Raw genomic sequence first — 23,021 nt, 5'->3', positions numbered from 1 at the left:
AAATTATTGTGTTCCCTTGTCTTAGTTTCCTGTTAGCAGACTCCCAATCCTGACATCTGGGGACAGTGAGTGACTACTTCTGCCATTTGTAGGAACAAATGTATGTATGTACATTGGACTTGTGAACTCAATAAGGTTATTCATGTACAGTTATTGAGTGTTCATAGTCTCAGGATTGCCTGTAATAAATCAGAAAATGCTAGGAAAACTGAGTACATCAGGCTGCATCAGTGGAAAGAGAATGAGATAACATTTCAGGTCGGAGATCTTCCACCGGTTCTGATGTATGGTTGTCAACCCGAAGTGTCAGCTGTTTCTCTTTCCACGGATACTGCCTGACCTGCTGAATTTTTCCAGCACTGTCAGCCTTTTTAGGGGCTGCCGGTGGGCTGTTCGGTTAGCAAGTGCACAACAGAGGGAATAAAATTTGAACATAATAATTGAAGCAAAAAAAAGTCTTTAAAAAAATTGCTTCAACCACAAACACCATAAAATGATCTATCAGTTCTTGAGATCCAGAGGAGATGGACCTTGGACGGGAACAGAAGCTATTGAGAGAGCAAATGTCTTTTGCTGAGCATGGTAGGCTGATCAAGGAACAGTTCGTGCATCAAGCTACCAGAAAGTCTTTTGTCTCTAATTACGGCCCAACATAGATCATCCTCTCCGTAGCTTGACAAGTGTGGGAAAAGCAGTGGGGAAAAAGGAGAGTATCCAAGGGAACAGCTTTTCCGACTTAGCAACGTCCCCATTTCATCATCCCTCTCTTCACCCGACAGCGAAAATAAATTATGTTTTCCGACAATTTGGCAATTCTTTGAGATTTGTTTGTAATGAAAGCTGTACAGTAACTTTCCAATAGCACTGTTTAGGAAGGTTTATTTTATGTAAAGCACCAGGCCCCAGCAGTCGCATTTAAACAATTAGATTGCTGTTGGATATCCTCACTGCTGGTAGGTTAAACAATTATACCTTTGATAAGTGTGGCTTGTAATTTCATTCCGCGGCTTCTTTGAAACCTAATATTGTAATTGCCCCTGTCATTTGTAGTGGTTTATATGGTAAACTCTTTAAAGTTGTTACGCCAGTTCCTGGCCGTTTCCTGTCATTTGAGAAATGAGGGCAGAGAGAAGCCCTGGACATGTTTGAAGTCAAAACTCCAGCTTAGAACTACGTACAATTTACAACATGGAAACGGGCCGTTTGGTACAACAGGTTTATGCACCACATGAACCTCCAAGCACCCTACCCCATCCTGTCCCTCTAAATGTGACCTTTCATGCTGTTCTTCCTCAAGAAGTCACCTATTTTACCTCATGTTACTTCCAACAATTCCTGTGGATGCTAGTATCCCATTCTAGCCACTTCTCCTGAAATCTTTGTTGTATTTATTAGTTATTACAGTATCTTGCATTTATGATCTATAATTTTAAGACCCTCCTATGGACAAAAACATCTTCCGCATATCAACCCTTTGGAATGGTCATAATTTTGAAGCTGTTTCATTGGATCATACTTCCATCCTCTCACTTCTGGTAGCATTGCTTGTTGTTTTCTAGTGTTGTTATATTGAGTCTGCCCTAGTCCAAGGAGAACAATGTCTCTGTGTTTTCCACACACCTCTGAAAATTATTCTTAAGAGCCTTTATAATTCATTTTTGAATTTAACTCATTCATCACTCTCCAGGTCATAACTGTATTCTGTGTGAGAGTTTTTCCTAACCTCCTTCCTACTTGTACCTTTCCCCAAATGTTAATACACAGTATGTAGTTCCTGTTCTGTCCACAAATAGGAGCCATTATTCTCTCAAAAAATCAACCGTGATCAATTATCAGATTTTCTTTAAGCTTTCTTTGCTCCAAAGATTATAGCCCTGATTTCTCCATTCTAACCCACTAGCTGAAATCACTCCTGCCTGGAACTATTTTAGCAAATAATTTCTCCAGTCCCTCCATCACCTTCACATCAATTTCAAGTTTAATTGTCATTCAACCATACATGAATAGAGCCAAATGAAACAGTGTTACTCCTCTAGTTCAGTAAATTGAATGTATTAAGCAATTTATGGCCTGACTGGTGTTTTCTTCCTGCTACTGTACTGAATGTTTTTAGTTAGAACCCCAAGACTCCATGTCTTTTATTAACCACACACTCAAATTGTCTTCCTATTTTAAAAGCATACTGCACATGTGCATTCAGGTCACCCAGTCCCTATACACCCTTCAGAATGCACTCTTTGGTCTATATTGACTTTGTTCTTTGTATCAAAATGTAGCTCATCACAGTTCACTACATTAGTTTTTATCTATCATTTGTCTGCCAATCAGTGGCAACTTGATTCTTCACTGTGATGTTACTTACTGAATGCTATACTTCTGGGTATCACCCATACATTTCAAAATTTTACCCTGTATACCCATCTCTGAGATTTAAGTAAATATAAAATAAAAATGCTGTTCTAAACTGTGCCCCACTACTTTGTGCCTTATACTTTTCACATCTAAGCTTTTGGTGATCCTTAACTTCCACAGACTTCAATTTTTGCAAACTTCTTTTCATGGCAGATGTTATTAAATGCCTTCTGAAAATTTAGATAGGCAACATTTCCTGTACTCCCTTTGTCATTCTCTGTGACCTTATCAAAATATTCAGCCAGGTTAGTCAAACAATAATTGTCTTTAACAAATCTGTGCTGGCTCCCCTTTAACAACACATCCTTTCCCAGTGTCTCAACATTTTCACTGGTAATTGTTTCTGACAGAAGATATCCTGACTACCCTGGGCTTTCCTAGTGTGTTCTCCCATTCCTTTTTGAACAAAGCCGTTGCACCTCCAGTTCTCTGGTATACCCCTCTTTTTGTATTTGTACAGTTTGTCTTTTGTACATAAGTTGTTTGTGAATCTTTGTGTATAGTTTTTCATTGATTCTATTGCATTTTATTTTTTCTGCTGTGAATGCGTGCAAGAAAATGAACCTCAGGGTAGCATAAGGTGATATATAGGTACTTCGATAATAAACTTACTTTGAACTTTTGAACTTAGATATCCATCCCTGTATCAAGGGAGCTTTGAACTTGAGATCATCTTCATCCCTGTGTCTAACCAACGTCAGATGCATTTTTTTCACTCCATCTGTTATCTCTGCTACCTTCCATTCTGTAATTTGGGCAGATTTTTGGTAAAGTTAATGAAGTATTGATTTATTATTCCAGCTGTACTTTCTGTCTTTGTACATAGACCAGAGCCTTTATCCCCAACAAAAGCATGCCATTTACAAGTTCACTTGTTGGTATATCTAAGCTAAACAATCCATGTTGCACTGGGATATACATTCCTGTTGCTTTCCAAAATGGCTCTAAAGCATTGCCTATATAGGCGATTAAAGTGCATTTGTTGATGTTCCGACGTCATCTGTGTTCCAAATGAACCATGCATATTCATTAGTCAGAATCCATCAGCGCAAGCTGGGAAGCTTAAATTTTATAATTGGCTGCATATTGTTCTCTATAGTTTTTTCCCTAATGTAAGATTGAATTTATTATTGTTAAGGGTTAAAAATAGCATGATTAAGTCATGGCACATTAAATTTATCTTTAAAACTCTTGCCTCTAAGACTCTCTTGTCTGTATTTCAGGAAGTTCATATCAGCTTTGTAGTTACATAAATTGTAAATGAAAGCTTGCCTCTTATTTGACCTAAATTAAGCAATTGCCTACTTTCTAATGATCACAAACTCAATTATTAATCTATAGAAGACCCATTGTGCAAATTTATCTTAAAGTCACATTGCTATCAGTGAGACTTCTAGGTGACATATTATAGTCATATTTGGGAGCTTAAATCATTAATTGCATGCTCAATGTGGCATGAAGTTGCAGAAAACTGCAAAATCCTTGCTTTAATCCAATGGTCTTGCTATGTTATACTGGGTTAAGACAATAGTGGGGTTCTGTAAATAGTATAAATTACAGGTCCTGACAGAGTTACAGAATTACAGGTATGACAGAGTTCGGCTCCTTAGAATAGTTCATAACCCCAACAGTTCGTAAACTAGAAATGCAGCCAACAAAGGCCAACATGTTGTTAACCCAGGGTTTAACACAACCAATCAGATTTCACTGCAAGATGAAACAATATGGCCATGAACTGAGTTTCCACAAGACAGAAGATTCCTGCAGCCCCACAAATCCATTATATCATCAAGTTGTACATATAAAGTCGAGCATTTATAGCCTAGAGATAACTTGCATAGCATTTGCTGTACAGAAATGGCCCTTTGGCATTTCTCTCTGCTGGCATTGTGTCCACTTCATCCAACCCTAGTGACGTATCCTTCTACTCCTTGCTACGTATGGGCAGCAAGGAGTTTAAGTAGCTTCCAATAAAATACGTCTCTATTATTCATTCATCTTGCCTAGCCCTTGAGAAGCGAGTTCCACATTCCCCTTGCTGTTTGGATAGAGGAGTTCCTCCTGAAATCTCCCTTGGTATTGGGCATACAAGATCCTTGGTTTTATGAACAGAGTGAAAAAGAAGGGAAGTTTTGGCAAACTTTTCTTCATCACTAGCTGGCCACCAAGTGGAGCATTCTGGGCACAGTGTTTAACACAGGTTGTCAGGGAAGAAAGACATTAATCACATGTAAAAATGTGTAATGTATATTGAAATTAGCTTTTTTGTGATCTGCGTCATCAGGCATGCAGTGCCTACTGTCAGAGGTGTCTTCAGCCGGCAAAGTAGTTATACCACTGCATTAACAAGTACTAGTTTTGAACCATCAAGTCAGTAGCCTGTATTTCAAACTGTTCATGCCAACTGGGCAACTTAAAGCAACATGCAGAAAATGCGAGAGGAACTCAGCAAGTCAGGCAGCATCTATGGAGGGAAATAAACAGTGGATGTTTTGGACCAAGACCCTTGAGTCTCTGGGAAATTAAAATTCAAGTTATTAAATGAATCAAGCTAAGTGAAAAGTTGGTAACAATAACATTAACCATGAAACCTGGGAGGTAGGGTTCACCTACTTCACTAATGTCACTTGCAGAAGGAAGTCTGTGACCAGTCTAGGCTACCTGTGACTTCAGACCTGCCAGCGTATTTGCCCCTGAGCTGTCTCCTTACTTCAGGGACAATTAGGGATGGGCATTAAAGGGTGGCATTGCCGGCAAGATGCACCTCCCGTGAATGAATGAATTAAGACCATAAGACCATTCAGTCCATCGAGCCTGCTGTCCCATTTAGTAATGGCTGATTTATTTTCCCTCTCAACCCTATCCTCCTGCCTTTTCACCATAATCTTTGATGCCCTTACTAATCTAGAACTTCCACTTTAATGACTTGGACTGCACAGTCATCCACGGCAAATGAATGCCACAGATTCACCATCCTCTGGGTAAAGAAATTCCACCTCATCTCTGTTGCAAAGGGACATCCTGTATTGTGAGGCTGTGCCCTCTGGTCCTAGTGTCAGAAGAGCGATCTCTTCCTTGGCATCCAGTGTTGTGAAAGTACTGTCTCTGAGTAGCCCGTATAGGAGAAAGGAACTCTTGGTGGGCACTTTATTTTGGAGACTTGCTTCTTCAGTGTTCTCCCACTGAGTTGACATATACTGCAAAGGATCTCTCACTACTTCACCCAGAACGGAGGATTACAGTCACATTATGCTATATTTATAGGGTCAGCTGTGCTTACTGTATATCTGCCCACCAGTGATGAAATGCGCATTTGGCTTCTGCCCAGCATGGTGAAATGATTCCGATTTGCACTTGTTTATGCAACGTCAGTTCAGATTGACATTATTTTTAATTGGATTATTTTTTTTCCATCTTACTTTATGGGGCCAAATGTAAGCACACCTCATGAACTCTGAAGATCTCCTGACCTGCCTACCACTCTCCTTTTAAGAGCTACACTTTCGATCTAACTTTTCTTGCTATTTGCTCAGCATCAAACTTCTCGCAAAGAATCTTCCTGTGAAACTTCAGAGGACATTTCACTGCTTGAAGGTTCCATGTGAAGTTATTGCTGACTTCTCCTTTGACACTGCATTGGTGATTCGAGGATGCAAAGTATACTTTGCTTTAAAATGGGACTGAGAAGAGGCAGATGAATGCTTTAATTCACTGCTTGCTTAAATTGTCCTACAATGAATTGTGCGCTTTGGTTTCTATACAGCCTTTCCCACACGTCGATAATTGTTCATTAGGTCGGACCAGGTCTCTGGCACCTTGCATGTTATCACAGTGCTCTGAGAACTGATGGAGGCTGATCAATGCACGGACCAAAGGGAATATCGGAAGGTTTGACATCCAGGCTGCTCGAAGTTTTAAATCCTGTCCCTTTGCTAATAAAGGAACCATTGATTGTAACATGTCTGTACAGCAAAAAGGCACAAAGATTCAGTTCTTTGCTGCAGGATGCCTTTCCTTTAAACGTGACATAATACTGGATGTTTCATTTATGGGAGCATCAATGACAATTTGTCTTAACATGGTGTATCTTGCATTGGCGTAGTAGTGAAAACAAGCATTATCATGTCGGCCCTCCATTTCACTTCTTTTCTAGTTTTTGTTTCCAATGAAGTCGATTGGAAGGGATAGAAAACAGCTACTGCTGGTTTTACACTCCACTGACATCAGTTAATTTGCTGCAAGGCTTTGAAACTCCTGCCCTTGGGTTGTGATTTCCTGGTATTGTGCTGAGACCTGGCAAAGGCATTAAAACTCTATGCTCAGTGGCTACTTCATTAGCTACACCAGTACACCTGCTCATTATTGCAAATATCTCATCAGCCAATTATGCAGCCAAAACTCAATGCATTAAAGCATGCAGACATGGTCAAGAATTTTGGTTGTTGTTCAGGCCAAATATCTGAATGAAGTAATGTGATCTAAGTGACTTTGACTGTAGAATGATTGTTGGTGCCATACAGGATGGTTTGAGTATCTCAGAAACTGCTGATGTCCTGTGATTTTCACCTACAATAGTCTCTAGAGTTTACAGGGAATAGATCAAAAAAATCTAGTGAGTGGCTGTTCTGTTTTAATGAGAGAGGTCAGAGGAGAAAGGCCAGACTGGTTCAGATTTGGTCAGGAAGGCGATAGTAACTCGCATGTTGCAAAGTGGTGTGCAGAAGAACATCTCTGAATGCACATGTCGAACCTTGAAGTAGGTGGGCTACAGCAGCAAAAGATCACAAACATACACTCATAGGCCACTTTATTAGGTACTGGAGGTAGCTAATAAAGTAGCCACTGAGCTTAGATGTGGCATATCACAGTTGCCAAGATATTTTCACAGCCCCCAAAACAGATGCTGGGGCTGAAGTCTGAAACCAGTGTGTTGGAAGTATAAAAAGAGAATATCCTTTGCTAATTAGAACCCAAGAGCCAGGAGTCTGAGACCCTTTGGTGCATCTTGTCATTGGGTGGCTTTCATTATCAGCTGTTCTAGTCACCTTCTGTAGAAACCTTATATCTCCTAGGTAACATACACAAAATGCTGGAGGAACTCAGCAGGTCAGGCAGCATAAAAAAAAGTGGGGAGCTAGCTAAAAGGTGATAGGAGGAAAGGTAAAGGGCTAGAGAGGAAGGAATCTGATAGAAGAAGAGTGTGAGCCAGTGGATAAAGGGAAGGAGGAGGGGGCACAGTGGGAGGTGATAAACAGGTGAGAAAAAGGTAAGAGGCCAGAGTGGGGAATAGAAGAGGGAAGGGGGACAGTTTTTTTTACAGGAAGGAGAAATCAATATTCATGCCATCAGGTTGGAGGGTACCCAGAGGGAATATAAGGTGTTGCTCCTCCACCTTGAGGGTGGCCTCATCAATGGCATGAGGAGGCCATGGACCAACAACATGTCCTTTCCAGTCTTGAAGAAGGATCCCGGCCTGAAACTTTGACTGTTTGATCATTTCCAGAGATGCTGTCTGACCAGCTGAGTTCCTCCAGCATCTTGGGTGTGTTGCTTTGGATTTCCAGCATCTACCTCCTGATTTCATAAACACAAGAGATTCAGCAGATGCTGGAAACCCAGCACAACACACACACACACACACACACACACCCCACCCCACCCCCCTTGAGGAACTCATCAGGTGAGGCGGCGTCTGTGGAGAGTAATAAATTGCCAAAGTTTCAGGCTGAGATCTTTCATCAGGACCAAATCTCAGAGTCTCCTTATTGCATTTCTTGCTATCTCCCCAACGTTACTCCTTCATGAGTTTGTCATGAGGAGGAACTTCTTCACTCAGGGGGTGGTGAGCCCTGCCAGCAGAAGTGGTACATGCAGTTTCAATTTCACCATTTAAGAGAAATTTGGACAAGTACATGGACTGAAGGGGTATGGAAGACAATGGTCTGGGTTTCTATCAGAGCACCAAAAAGTGGTACTGGGCCGGCAACTAGAGTGAGGGAGATACAGAGGGTAGAGGACCAAGTGTGCACTCCAAACTTGATTGCTTTACTGTATCTGCTCCCAGTTAGGCACATATCCAATTAGGAGGAGGTCTAAAGGAAAGGTGTGGTTGGGAGAAGGGGAAGAGTATTACCAGGCAAATCTTTGCTTGTACTATGCATGCATCCTGTTCATTGATTGGGTGCAGGGTACAGACATAGATGAGAATTCGATTGACAGTGATCAGATAATGTTGGGGCCAGATGCATACAAAGCAGCAAATACAGGAAAACATTTTGTTTAACGTTCATCTAGTTTATATACAGTGGCATGCAAAAGTTTGGGCACCCCGGTCAAAATTTCTGTTACTGTGAATAGCTAAGCGAGTAAAGATGAACTGATTTCCAAAAGGCATAAAGTTAAAGATGACACACTTCTTTAATATTTTAAGCAAGATTACTTTTTTTTATTTCCATCTTTTACAGTTTCAAAATAACATAAAAGGAAAAGGGCCTGAAGCAAAAGTTTGGGCACCCTGCATGGCAATACTTAGTAACACCCCTTTTGGCAAGTATCACAGCTTGTAAACGCTTTTTGTGGCCAGCTAAGGGTCTTTCAATTCTTGTTTGGGGGATTTTCGCTCATTCTTCCTTGCAAAAGGCTTCTAGTTCTGTGAGATTCTTGGGCTGTCTTGCATGCACTGATCTTTTGAAGTCTATCCACAGATTCTCGATGATGTTTAGGTCGGGGGACTGTGAGGGCCATGGCAAAACCTTCAGCTTGCACCTTTTGAGGTAGTCCATTGTGGATTTTGAGATGTGTTTAGGTTCCTTATCCTGTTGTAGAAACCATCCTCTGTTCACCTTCGGCTTTTTTATAGACGGTGTGATGTTTGCTTCCAGAATTTGCTGGTATTTATTTTAATTTATTCTTCCCTCTACCAGTAAATGTTCCCCGTGCCACTGGCTGCAACACAAGCCCAAAGCATGATCGATCCACCCCCGTGCTTAACAGTTAGAGAGGGGTTCTTTTCATGAAATTCTGCACCCTTTTTTCTCCAAACATACCTTTGATCATTGCAGCCAAAAGGTTCTATTCAAAAGGTTCAAAGGAACATCTAAACAAGCCTGATGCATTTTGGAAACAAGTCCTGTGGACTGATGAAGTTAAAATAGAACTTCACACCTCAAAATCCACAATGTACTACCTCAAGAGGCGCAAGCTGAAGGTTTTGCCATGGCCCTCACAGTCCCCTGACCTAAACATCATCGAGAATCTGTGGATAGACCTCAAAAGATCAGTGCATACAAGACAGCCCAAGAATCTCACAGAACTAGAAGCCTTTTGCAAGGAAGAATGGGCAAAAATCCCCCAAACAAGAATTGAAAAACTTCTAGCTGGCTACAGAAAGCGTTTACAAGCTGTGATACTTACCAAAGGGGGAGTTACTAAGTACTGACCATGCAGGGTGCCCAAACTTTTGCTTTGGGCCCTTTTCCTTTTTTGTTATTTTGAAACTGTAAAAGATGGAAATAAAAAAAAGTAACCTTGCTTAAAATATTAAAGAAAAATGTCATCTCTAATTTTATGCCTCTTGGAAATCAGTTTGTCTTTTACTCGGTTAGCTATTCACAGTAACAGAAATTTTGACCGGGGTGCCCAAACTTTTGCATACCACTGTATTTATCTGCTTGCTTATTTATTTATTTGTAGAGATACAACATGAGAGCAGGTCTTTCAGCAGAATGAGCCCATGTGCCCAGTGGCACCCATGTGACCAATTAACCTACTAATCTGAATGTCTTTTTCAATGTGGGAGGAAAATAGGAGCACCCGGAGGAAACCCATGCAGTCACAGGGAGAATGTACAAACTCCTTACAGGCAGTGGCGGGAATTGAACCTGGGTCAAGGGCACTGTAATAGTGTAATGCTAACTGCCACTCTACTGTACCAGCCCTTTTATGCATGTGTTGGCCCTGATTTAGGGCCACGTGAATACAGAGCAAGTGAGGTCATGGGGAGTATTCAAGTACAGGCACTCAATTTGATACTATTATTAGACAAATGTGCCTTGGACTAATCCTACGTTTTGTCTTTTCGTGGATGCTGCTACATGTGCTGAGTTCCTAGTATTTTCTGTTTTATTTCAGATCTTTTTTTGGAGAAAATTGCAGGGAAAAAGGATCAGCCACGATTGAACGTCGGAGCAGACTCGATGGGCCAAATGGCCTCATTCTGTTCCTATGTCCTATAGCCTTTTGCATCTAAAGGAAATTCACCATGCTAATTCCTGGGATGACTGCGTTGTCCTGTTGAGAAAGGCTGGATAGGTTGCATCACATCACAGTTGCTGAGAATAACTGGGGATCTTGGATCCTAAAGGGGCTTGACAAGATAAATGTTGACTCTCCGACTTGTTTTCACTAGTGAGAGAGTCATGAACAAGGTGACACATCAGTAAGATCAGGGCTGTTCATTTAAAACTGAGGTGGATAAAAAAATTCTCTGGAATTCTGTGCCCAGGGGTTGGTGAAGACCAATCATTATATTTAAGTTGGAGAAAGGTAAATACTTGAAAGATCATCAACTGGGGGTTTTGGGAACTGGAACAGGAGTTTAAAACCAACATCGATCAGCCATGACCATGTCGAAAAGTGGGGCAGATGGCCTACTCCTCCTCTTCAGTCTGCAGGGTTTTTTTCCTGATTTTCATTCAGTGTTATCTACACTTTAATGTTACTGTGCCAATTTTGCAAAAGAGAGCCATGGGGAAGAGAGGAACAACGTGTCCAAATGCAATCCCTTTGGATAGCAAGCGAGTGGCTGCATTACAGGGAGAGCATTAAATGGCAATGAAGAAATTAGCAATGATACTTGCAGGCAAATTGAAGGAGCATGCATTACCAAGATGAATGATTGAAAGGTAGACCAGGATAGAGAATAATCCATGATGATAAGATTTGGTTTTAAATACAGTGGAAAATGGAAAGACTAGATCAAATTTGAGATGAGATATAGCATCATTTAGTGCAAGTGCATAGATAATAAAAATGAGTCAGGACAAATATAAAGAAGACAGAAAAGATTATAAGAAATATGTTCGGCGGAGAAAAGGGCAGAGAGAAATAGCAAGTCTTCCACAGAGTAGTGAAAGAATAATTAATGTAAAAATATAACCCTTAAAGACTGATGGAAACTGACATGGTGATGAAGGATATGTAGATATTAATTCAGTACTTTGCCTGGTTATTTTCTTTTGTTCATCCCATTGAGTCTATGCTAAATCCAAGAACAATCCCATTCTCTTACTTAGTTCTCTCTCCTACCCATTAACTGCACCCTCCACCTCTCACCACCGATTTACAGTGGCCATCCAAACGCCAACTGGCATGTTTTTGGGATGTGGGAGGAATCCCGAGTACCAGATGTCCAAAATTTCATACTGAAGTTCATCCTGGTGGGTGTGGTCTTCATTTATTCTATTGTGTTTCTTAGATTCACTGTGTATGCCCACAAGAAAACAAATCTCAGGACTGTATGTAGTAACATATATCTACTTTGATAATATTAAGTAATAATAATAAGTAAAGTTAAAATTGCAAAGTAAATTTATTATCAAAGTAGATATATGTTACTACATACAGTCCTGAGATTTGTTTTCTTGTGGGCATACACAGTGAATCTAAGAAACACAATAGAATAAATGAAGACCACACCCACCAGGATGGACAAACAATCAATATGCAAAATATAACAAACTGTGCAAATCCTACATACATACATACATACATAAATAAATAAGCAATCAAGCAATAAATATTGAGAACATGAAAGGAAGAGTCCTTGAAAGTGAGTACAGAGTTTGTGGAAACAGTTCAGTGATGGGGCAAGTGAAGTTATTCCCTCTGATTCAAGAACCAGATGGTTGAGGGGTAATAACTGTTCCTGAACCTGCTGGAGTGGGTCTTGAGGCTCCTGTACTGCCTTTCCCGATGGCGGCAGGGAGAATAGAGCTTGGCCTGGATGGTGGGGATCCTTGATGTGCTACTTCCCCATGACAGCATTCCATGTAGATGTGCTCAACGGTGGGAGGGTTTTACCCTTGACGGACTACCGCCTCCACTATTTTTTGTAGGATTTTCTGTTCAAGGACATTGCTGTTTCCATACCAGGCTGTGATGCAGCCAGTCAGTATACTCTCAACCACGCATCTATAGAAGTTAGGCAAAGTTTTAAGAGTCATGCTGAATCTTTGCAAACCTCTAAGGAAGTAGAGGAGTGGCCATGTTTTCTTCATAATAGCGCTTGTCCTCTGAAACGATAACACTGAGGAATTTAAAGTTGCTGACCTTCTCCACCTCTGATTCTCCCAATGAGGACTGGCTCATGGATTCTGATTTCCTCCTCGTGAAATCAATAATTAGCTCCTTGGTCTTGCTGACATTGAGTGAGAGGTGGTTGTTGTGGCACCACTCAGGCAGATTTTCAGTCTCCCTCCCATACGTTGATTTGTTGTTATCTTTGATTCGGTGAACAACAGTGGTGTCATCAGCAAACTTAAATACGGCATTGGATCTGTGCTTAGCCTCACAGTCATAAGTATAAGCGAGTAGAGCAGGGGGTTAAGCATACAGCCTTGTGTTGCACCTGTACTGATGATGATTGTGAAGGAGATGTTGTTGCCAATCCAAACTGACTGGGGTCTGCAAGTGAAGAAATCGAGGATCCAGTTGCAGATGGAGATACTGAGGTCAACGTCTCAGGGTTTATTGATTAGTTTTGAGGGGATGATAGTATTGAATACAGAGTTGTTCCAAGTCTCTTCGCAGTCAGGAATTGAAATTCTTCATCACCAGCTTCTCAAAGTGTTTCATCACAGTGGATGTAAGTGCTGCTGGACAATAGTAATTGAGGCATGTTATCTTGTTCTTCTTAGACACCAGTATAATTGAAGCCTGCTTGACCTCAGACTGCCAAAGCAAAAGGTTAAATATATTCTGTAGGAAGAGGTGCAGTCGACGTTTCAGGCCGAGACCCTTCGTCAGGACTAACTGAAGGAAGAGTGAGTAAGGGATTTGAAAGTTGGAGGGGGAGATCCAAAATGATAGGAGAAGACAGGAGGGGGAGGGATGGAGCCGAGAGCTGGACAGGTGATAGGCAAAAGGGGATACAAGAGGATCATGGGACAGGAGGTCCGGGAAGAGAGACAAGGAGGGGGGGACCCAGAGGATGGTCAAGAAGTATATTCAGAGGGAGAAAAAGGAGAGTGAGAGAAAGAATATGTGCATAAAAATAAGTAACAGATGGGGTACGAGGGGGAGGTGGGGCCTTAGCGGAAGTTAGAGAAGTCGATGTTCATGCCATCAGGTTGGAGGCTACCCAGACGGGATATAAGGTGTTGTTCCTCCAACCTGAGTGTGGCTTCATCTTTACAGTAGAGGAGGCCGTGGATAGACATATCAGAATGGGAATGGGATGTGGAATTAAAATGTGTGGCCACTGGGAGATCCTGCTTTCTCTGTCGGACAGAGCGTAGATGTTCAGCAAAGCGGTCTCCCAGTCTGCGTCGGGTCTCGCCAATATATAAAAGGCCACATCGGGAGCACCGGACGCAGTATATCACCCCAGTCGACTCACAGGTGAAGTGTTGCCTCAGCTGGAAGGACTGTTTGGGGTCCTGAATGGTGGTAAGGGAGGAAGTGTAAGGGCATGTGTAGCACTTGTTCCGCTTACACGGATAAGTGCCAGGAGGGAGATCAGTGGGGAGGGATGGGGGGGACGAATGGACAAGGGAGTTGTGTAGGAAGCGATCCCTGCGGAATGCAGGGGGGGGAGGGAAAGATGTGCTTAGTGGTGGGATCCCGTTGGAGGTGGCAGAAGTTACGGAGAATAATATGTTGGACCCGGAGGCTGGTGGGGTGGTAGGTGAGGACCAGGGGAACCCTATTCCTTAGTGGGGTGACGGGAGGATGGAGTGAGAGCAGATGTACGTGAAATGGGGGAGATGCGTTTAAGAGCAGAGTTGATAGTGGAGGAAGGGAAGCCCCTTTCTTTAAAAAAGGAAGACATCTCCCTCGTCCTAGAATGAAAAGCCTCATCTTGAGAGCAGATGCGGCGGAGACGGAGGAATTGCGAGAAGGGGATGGCGTTTTTGCAAGAGACAGGGTGAGAAGAGGAATAGTCCAGATAGCTGTGAGAGTCAGTAGGCTTATAGTAGACATCAGTGGATAAGCTGTCTCCAGAGACAGAGACAGAAAGATCTAGAAAGGGGAGGGAGGTGTCGGAAATGGACCAGGTAAACTTGAAGGCAGGGTGAAAGTTGGAGGCAAAGTTAATAAAGTCAGCCAGTTCTGCATGCGTGCAGGAAGCAGCGCCAATGCAGTCGTCGATGTAGCGAAGGAAAAGTGGGGGACAGATACCAGAATAGGCACAGAACATAGATTGTTCCACAAACCCAACAAAAAGGCAGGCATAGCTAGGACCCATACGGGTGCCCATAGCTACACCTTTAGTTTGGAGGAAGTGGGAGGAGCCAAAGGAGAAATTATTAAGAGTAAGGACTAATTCCGCTAGACGGAGCAGAGTGGTGGTAGGGGGGAATTGATTAGGTCTGGAATCCAAAAAGAAGCATAGAGCTTTGAGACCTTCCTGATGGGGGATGGAAGTATATAAGGACTGGACATCCATGGTGAAAATAAAGCGGTGGGGGCCAGGAAACTTAAAATCATCGAAAAGTTTAAGAGCGTGAGAAGTGTCACGAACATAGGTCGGAAGGGATTGAACAAGGGGTGATAAAACAGTGTCGAGGTATGCAGAAATGAGTTTGGTGGGACAGGAGCAAGCTGAGACAATAGGTCGGCCAGGACAGGCAGGCTTGTGGATCTTGGGTAGGAGGAAGAAACGGAAAGATCTTGGGTAGGAGGTAGAAACGGGAACATCTACGCTCTGTCCGCCAGAGAAAGCAGGATCTCCCAGTGGCCACACATTTTAATTCCACATCCCATTCCCATTCTGACATGTCTATCCACGGCCTCCTCTACTGTAAAGATGAAGCCACACTCAGGTTGGAGGAACAACACCTTATATTCCGTCTGGGTAGCCTCCAACCTGATGGCATGAACATCGACTTCTCTAACTTCCGCTAGGCCCCACCTCCCCCTCGTACCCCATCTGTCACTTATTTTTATGCACACATTCTTTCTCTCACTCTCCTTTTTCTCCCTCTGTCCCTCTGAATATACCTCTTGCCCATCCTCTGGGTCCCCCCCCCCCCCGCCTTGTCTTTCTTCCCGGACCTCCTGTCCCATGATCCTCTCGTATCCCCTTTTGCCTATCACCTGTCCAGCTCTCGGCTCTATCCCTCCCCCTCCTGTCTTCTCCTATCATTTTGGATCACCCCTCTCCCTCCAGCTTTCAAATCCCTTACTCACTTTTCCTTCAGTTAGTCCTGACGAAGGGTCTCGGCCTGAAACGTCAACTGCACTTCTTCCTACAGATGCTGCCTGGCCTGCTGCGTTCACCAGCAACTTTGATGTCTGTTGCTTGAATTTCCAGCATCTGCAGAATTCCTGTTGTTTTGCGGTTAAATATATTGGTGGACACTCCAGCCAGTTGATCAGCGCAGGTCTTTACTACTTGGCCGGATACCTCATCTGGGCCGGATGCTTTCTGTCGGTTCACCCTCCTGAAGGATGCTGTCAAGTTGGCCTCAGAAACTGAAATCGAAGGGTCATCTGGGGTTGTGAGAGTTTGTGAAGGTTCCTCCATGTTTTGACGGATAAAAGCGAGTAAGGTGAACAAGCAGGCTATGCCCAAGTTCAGGACTGAACCTGGGTCACTGGAGCTGGGAGGCAGCCTCTATACCTGCTGCACCATTATGGCACTCTATAAGAATATATACGGATACTAGGAACACAGCAACATCGTGACTACGTGACTGTTCATGGAGATTATTGTTTTGGATAAAGAGAGTTTTCCGGTTGTCTGTCAAACTATTTGGAAAGCATACTGCAGGACTAATACTGGACGTTGCCAGATGTGGAGGCTTATTTAAAAAAAGAGCTTGGGCAGTTAGTCTGATTAAAGTTGTTGGCAAGCTACTGGACTCTGTCATATGGGATGAAATTACTAAGCACTTGGAGAAACATGAGCTAATCATGACTAGTCAGCATGCATTTTGAAAGGGCATGTTGTACATAAAAATCAAATAATCTTATACACATTAGGAAGCTTTATCGACATAATGCTGCACATTTTCTCCCTTCAATTTTTTTTCTTTCCAGCCTGTATATCCCATATGCCTTTGTTTGACAAAAGTCCATCAACTTCAAATCTGAAATGAACAATTGACGTGGATTGACTTTCATTTACAGAAGAGAGTCAAAACGTCTGGATTTTTTGTTAATTTGCCTTCTGTGGGGAGTTCACACATTCTCCCTGTGACGATGCATATCCTCCTACATCTCCAGGACGTGATGGTTGATAGATTAGTTGATTACTAGAAGTTACCCCAGTCTAGGTTGGAGAATCTTTGGTGTATTAATGCAGAATTGAGGGGGAATATATCACCAGTGGGGGAAAGGCACTGATAGCGTTGCTCTGAGAGCAGAAGTAGACTCCTTTGTCTTAATGAAAAATGTAACATGAATATGAAATGACTTGTCTCTATCAACCAAAGTTTACCTTAATAGTTACCCTTTGACCCAGAAGATTAAGATCCATGATGACTTGGTCATATGGATTCTGAGTTGGCTTGCCCATAGTAGGCAGAGAATAGTGGTGTTAGTCTGGCTGGAGGTCCAGGACCAGTGGTGTTTCACAGAGACTGATGCTGGGAACTAAGTTGTCTGTGATATATATCAAAGACTTGGACAAAAATTTTAAATGGGTTGGAGAATAACTTCGCAAAAATTAGTGGAGATACAGACAGCGGAGAAGGTTATCAAAGGATACAGTGGGATATAGATCAGATCTAGATCAAATGGTGGATGACATTTAATCTGGGCAAGTGTAAGGTGTTGCAAATTGGAAAACCAAATGTAAGAGAATATATTTAATGGGGGAACCCCTTTAACACCATTAATGAACAGAGGGATTTTGGGGTCCTCATCCATAGCTCCCTGAAAGAGGCAACACGAGTAGATAGAATGGTAAAGAAAATGCATGACATGCTTGGCTTCATCATTTGGGGCAGAAAGTCATGTTGCAAATATATAAAACTTCAGTTTGATCACACTTGGCGATCTCTTGCCCCATTACTGGAAGGATGTGAAAGCTTTGGAAAGGGTGCAAAAAAGTTTATAAGGTGCTGCCAGAATTGGAGGGTATTAGCTGTAAGGAGAAATCAGACAAACTTAGATTGTTTTCTCTGGAGCATCAGAGCCTGAGAAGACATCTGGTAGATTATGAATTGTGAGGGGCATTGATAGGGTAGGCAGTCAAAATCTTCCTCCTGGGGCAAAAATGTCAAATGCTAGAGGGTCTAGCTTTAAGTAAGGGGATCAAGTTTAAAGAAAATGTATCAGGGCAAGTTTTTTTTACACAAGGAGTGGTAAGTGTGAAACAAATTGCCAGGGATGATGGTGGAAGCAGAATATAAGGGTGGTGTTTAGGAAGTTTTTATATAGACACAAATATGCAGCGAATGGAGGAATAAGGATCACCTACAGGCAGAAGGGGTTGTTCAATTTGGTATCACGTTCAGCAGAGACACTGAGAGCCGGAAGAGCTGTTCTATATTTCTTGTCACCGTTAGCTGGCAAAATACTAAGGAATACAATCTGCTCATTTTTGACTTTCGATTTATTATCCCTCTCAACCCATTCTCCTGCCTTTTCCCCATTACTCTTGACACCCTTACTACTCAAGAAACTACCAACCCATGCTTTAATTATGCCCAATGATTTGGCCTCACAGCCGTCTGTAGCAGTGTATTCCACAGATTCACCACCCGCTGGCTAAAGAAACGGCTCATCTCTGGTCCTAGACTCCCCTTCCATAGGAAACAACATCCACTTTACCTAGGCCTTTCAATATTCGATGAGTTTCATTGAGGTCCTCCGCCCCCCCCCCCCACCACCACCACCACCACCACCATTCTTCTAAACTCCAGTGAGTAAAGGCCCAGAGCCATCAAACACTCTTCGTTTGTGAACCTTCTCATTCCCAGAATCGTTCTCATGCACCTCCTCTGGGCCCCCTCCAATGCCATAAACAGGATGTTTCTCACATGGGAAAGTATTGAGGCCAGCATCTTTCAGAAACATCAATTAAGACAAGTGATTTACTGTTCATCTATAATAAAGGTAGGTTGAGACATTGGAATCTACCTGTGAAGCTGCTCTTGTGCTGTTTGTATGGCAGATTGTGGGCTTGTGAAAGATAGAGAATCAATGCACTGAAGCAGAATTCCTTATCAGTTGATTTCTGTTGGGTCACCATTTCTCCTACAGATGGATGTTTTATTAAGAGCCTTGAGTGCGATATTCCCACAATCAAATAACCTGCCAATGCATGCTGATTAGACCTGCTTGAAAGATTAGCCAGTTCAGCAGATACTCGAGGGTGGCCACTACCAATGAAACTGTGGTAACCGTACTCTGCAAAGGCAGGCAGAAAATAAAAGTGAAAATAATGTTGTGCACTCTTGGTGTTGTGTTCCAGATAGTTTTTTCTTTACTGATGACCACCTATGAATGTAGCCATTTATAGGACAAATGTAGTTTCCAAAATGTGACCTCACTGATGTCCCACTTGTCTCATTGTAGGCAGTGGATTAGACTAACGACTGTCTTCTGAGGGAAGCAACAAATGTACATACAATATAATAGTTCATGTACATTTGTGGGAAAAAGGATCCAAATACTGAGAGAGATCTCTGCTTTCACTTTCTGCAGAAAATCCAGACTCTGGCACTTTGTCAAAATTCGTGTACTCTGAGAGCATGAATGCTGGTGAAAGGTGACGGTGGTGGGAGGGAGGGGCCTAATCTTGGATTCACCCATATTAAATATAGATAATCTGCTATCTTTCAGAAAACCAGGCTGGATTACTGTCCCTCTGTTTACCCGTGCCAATTAGATCAAAGTTTATAATACATTTATTATCAATATACAGTCGGCCCTCCGTATCCACGGGTTCCGCATCTGCGGATTCAACCAACCGCAGATCAAAAATATTCAAAACAAAAATCCAGAAAGTTCCAAAAAGCAAAACTTGAATTTGCCGCGTGCCGAGCACTACGCTGAATCCACGCGAATGAAGTGATGTGTAGGCATACCCTGCTGTAGCCTCCCGCCATTTCACAGATCCTCAGTCACTGTCCAGCACACGGTTTTTGAGTATTGTTCGCCTCATTGTTTGTCTTGTTCGTTCACTGCTTGTGTTGTGAGCGAGAGGAAGGAGTTTAAGGCTAGTAAGGGATGGTTGGCTAGCTATGTAAAGCGCTACAGCCTCAAGAACTTAAAGATCACGGGAGAATCAGCATTGGCTGATGCCGAGGCAGCATCAGCGTTCCCAGAAGAGCTACGATGTTTGCATCTTTACTGAACATGTACAGACATTTTTTCTTGTCATTATTCTCTAAACAATACAGTATAACAACTATTTACATAGCATTTACATTGTATTAGGTATTATAAGTAATCTGGAGATGATCTAAAGTATATGGGAAGATGTGTGTAGGTTATATGCAAATACTGTGCCATTTTATATAAGGGACTTGAGCATCTGCGGATTTTGGTATCCGTGGGGGGTCCTGGCCCGCGGATACCGAGGGACGACTGTATATATAACATATACAACCTTGAGATTCACCTTCTTGCAAGCAGCCACAAAACAAAGAAACACAATGGAATCCATGAAAAAATCTCACACAGCAAAGACCATCAAACATCGAATTTGTGAGGGAAAAAAAGAAATTGTGCAAACAATTAAAAAGTAAACAAATAACACACAGAGAATGAACCGCAGAGTTCCCAAAAGTGAGCCCATAGCCATGCAGCCAGTTCAGTGCTGCAGCCGATCCCAGAGCCCGACGACCGCTGGCCACAGCCTCGGAGCCAGTTCAGTGCTGAGGTGAGTAAAGCCTCATGGAGGAGTGAGCTGAACACTGGTTCATCCTTCACCCTCAGCCTCAGTGCCTTAGTCTGGCTTGACATTTAGATCGATTAAACAATGCTTCATTTTCCGCCCAGGACCCGCCACATCTATCTGGCCCAGAGTCCGCTCCAGTAATGGCCATCACTGCCGTACCTGCATTCTCGAGAGTCCAGTTTGCCGAATCCCTCAAGATACCGTAAAAATACCAGGTTGTACAGGAGCTTCGAAAGCACATCTCCCAAAGGGAAATTACAGGCTGCAGATTGCAATGGTCATAGTCCAGAAAAAGTGTAATTAATAGAGTAGTTAGTAGTTTTGTTTGCTGCCCACAAAGCATCACCATTTTGGGATACGGCTGCTTCACAGTGGCTGAGTAATTTCTTCCCGTAATTCAACCCTTAGTGTCCTGACAGATTTTGGCAAATCTGAATTTCACAGTAGATCCTGGACAACTGCTTCCTTCCACCATTAAATGCTAATTTGTAACTCACCCACTGGCCCCATTATATTGATTATATGATCCATGTCTTTTTATCAACCCTTCAATGAGAAGATGGAGGAGAGGCAGAATTGAGAAGGACAGTGGAGAAAAGTGAGGTGACTTTAAACATTGTTAGGTTGCCTGCTGTGGAGAGTTTACACAGTCTCCCAGTGACTGCATGGGTGTCTTCCCATATCTCAAAGCCATGATGGTTAATTAGTTCCTGTAACTTACAAGCCTAGTGTAAGCAGAAGAATTGACTGTTTCTGAGGAGTTGAGGAACTATACATATGACCCTAACCACTGTGTCAAAGTGTTTGTTTAACATTACCAATTATGTATCTGATTTCCAAAACCTTCTTAGAAACACCCTGCACCACAAGGCAGCCATTTCTTCTATAACCACACTTGTGTCCTTGCTCATGAGCAAGTGTCCTTGCCCACTCTGAGCAAGTTTATAAGCTGTTAGTTGCCATAACATGAATAGGTAGTAACTACACTTCAGAAGGCCTTTGACAAGGTGCCCCACATGAGGCTGCTTAACAAAATAAGAGCCCATGGTACTGCAGGAAAGATACTACCATGGGTAGAAGATTGCCTGATTGACAAGAGGCAAACAGTGGGAATGAAGGAAGCCTTTTCTGGCTGGCTGCCAGTAACTAGTAGTGTTCCACACGGGTCTGTGTTGGGTCTGGTTCTTTTTATGTTATATATCAATGATTTGGATGACAGAATTGATGTACTTATGCCCAAGTTTGCGGTCGATATGAAGGTAGGGGAAAGACAGGTAGTTTTGAGGAAATAGAGAGGCTACGGAAGGACTTGGACAGATTAGGAGAATGGGCAAAGAAATGGCAGATGGAAAACCATGTCAGGAAGTATACAGTTATGCTCTTTGGTAGAAGAAATAAAACCATAGTCTATTTTCTAAATGGAGAGAAAATTTCAAAATCTGAGGTGCAAAGGGACTTGGGAGTCCTCGTGCAGGATTCCCTAAAGGTTAATTTGCAGTTAGAGTCAATAGTGAGGAAGGCAATTGCAATGTTAGCATTCATTTCAAGAGGACTAGAATATAAAAGCAAGGATGTAATGTTGAGGCTTTATAAAGCACTAATGAGGCCTCACTTGGAGTATTGTAAGCAGTTTTGGGCCCCTTATTTAAGAAAAGATGTGCTGAGATTGGAGAGAGTTCAAAGGAGGTTCATGAAAATTATTCTGGGATTGAAAGGCTAGTCATATGAGGACTGTTTGATGGCTCTGGGCCTCTACTCACTGGAATTCAGAAGAATGAGGGGTGACATCATTGAAATCTTATTGAATGTTGAAAGGCCTCGATAAAGTGGATATGTGGAGAGAATGTTTCCTGTGGTGTGGTGAGGACACAGCCTCAGAATAGAAGGGTGTTCATTTAGAACAGAGATGAAGAGTAATCTCTTTAGCCTGATGGTGGTGAATCTGTGGAATTCATTGCCACAGAAGGCTGTGGAGGCCAGGTCATTGGGTGTATTTAAATGGAGGTTGATTGGTTCTTGATTGGTCAGGGCATCAAAGGTTACATGGAGAATGCAAGAGATTGGGGTTGAGCGGGATAATAAATCAGCTATGTTGGAAGGGTGGTGCAGACTCCATGAGTGAAATGGCCTGATTCTATTCCTATGTCTTATGATCTACATGCAATGAAATCCAATTTTTTATCAAGTCTTCCTGACTATTAACAGCATTCTCGTATGTACAGCAACAACTTTTCATTTAGATTGCTCTTTCAATGGGACTTTTGGACTGTATTTACAAAGCCAGCCATCTTTAAAGACTTTGCACATAAACCCCAGAGTTTCTCTCTTCTGGTATCCCTTCCGGATTGCAACATTTAATTTATATTTCTTCATTTCATTCTTTAGAACAAAGGGGTTCAAGCACCTCTGCCTTAAATTTCACCTGCCATGCTTCTGCCTATTTCAGTTGTTTCTGTCCTCCCAATCCTGCTACTTACTCACCTTGTTATTTTCTACTCGTCTACATTTGGTTTGTCTGCAAAGACTGAACTGATGC

General features: G+C 42.4%; 1 protein-coding gene across 4 annotated transcripts in view; it reads left to right on the top strand.

The window, feature by feature from the left end:
* agap1 (ArfGAP with GTPase domain, ankyrin repeat and PH domain 1) overlaps positions 1–23,021 on the top strand; it is a 683,413-nt gene that overhangs the window by 544,671 nt on the left and 115,721 nt on the right. The gene's annotated exons all lie outside the window — the stretch shown is intronic.

Source organism: Mobula hypostoma, chromosome 6, assembly GCF_963921235.1.
Source record: "Mobula hypostoma chromosome 6, sMobHyp1.1, whole genome shotgun sequence".
NCBI classification, from domain to species: domain Eukaryota; kingdom Metazoa; phylum Chordata; class Chondrichthyes; order Myliobatiformes; family Myliobatidae; genus Mobula; species Mobula hypostoma.
The sequence above is the reverse complement of the archived record's forward strand: the minus strand, read 5'-3'. Positions and strand labels throughout refer to the sequence as shown.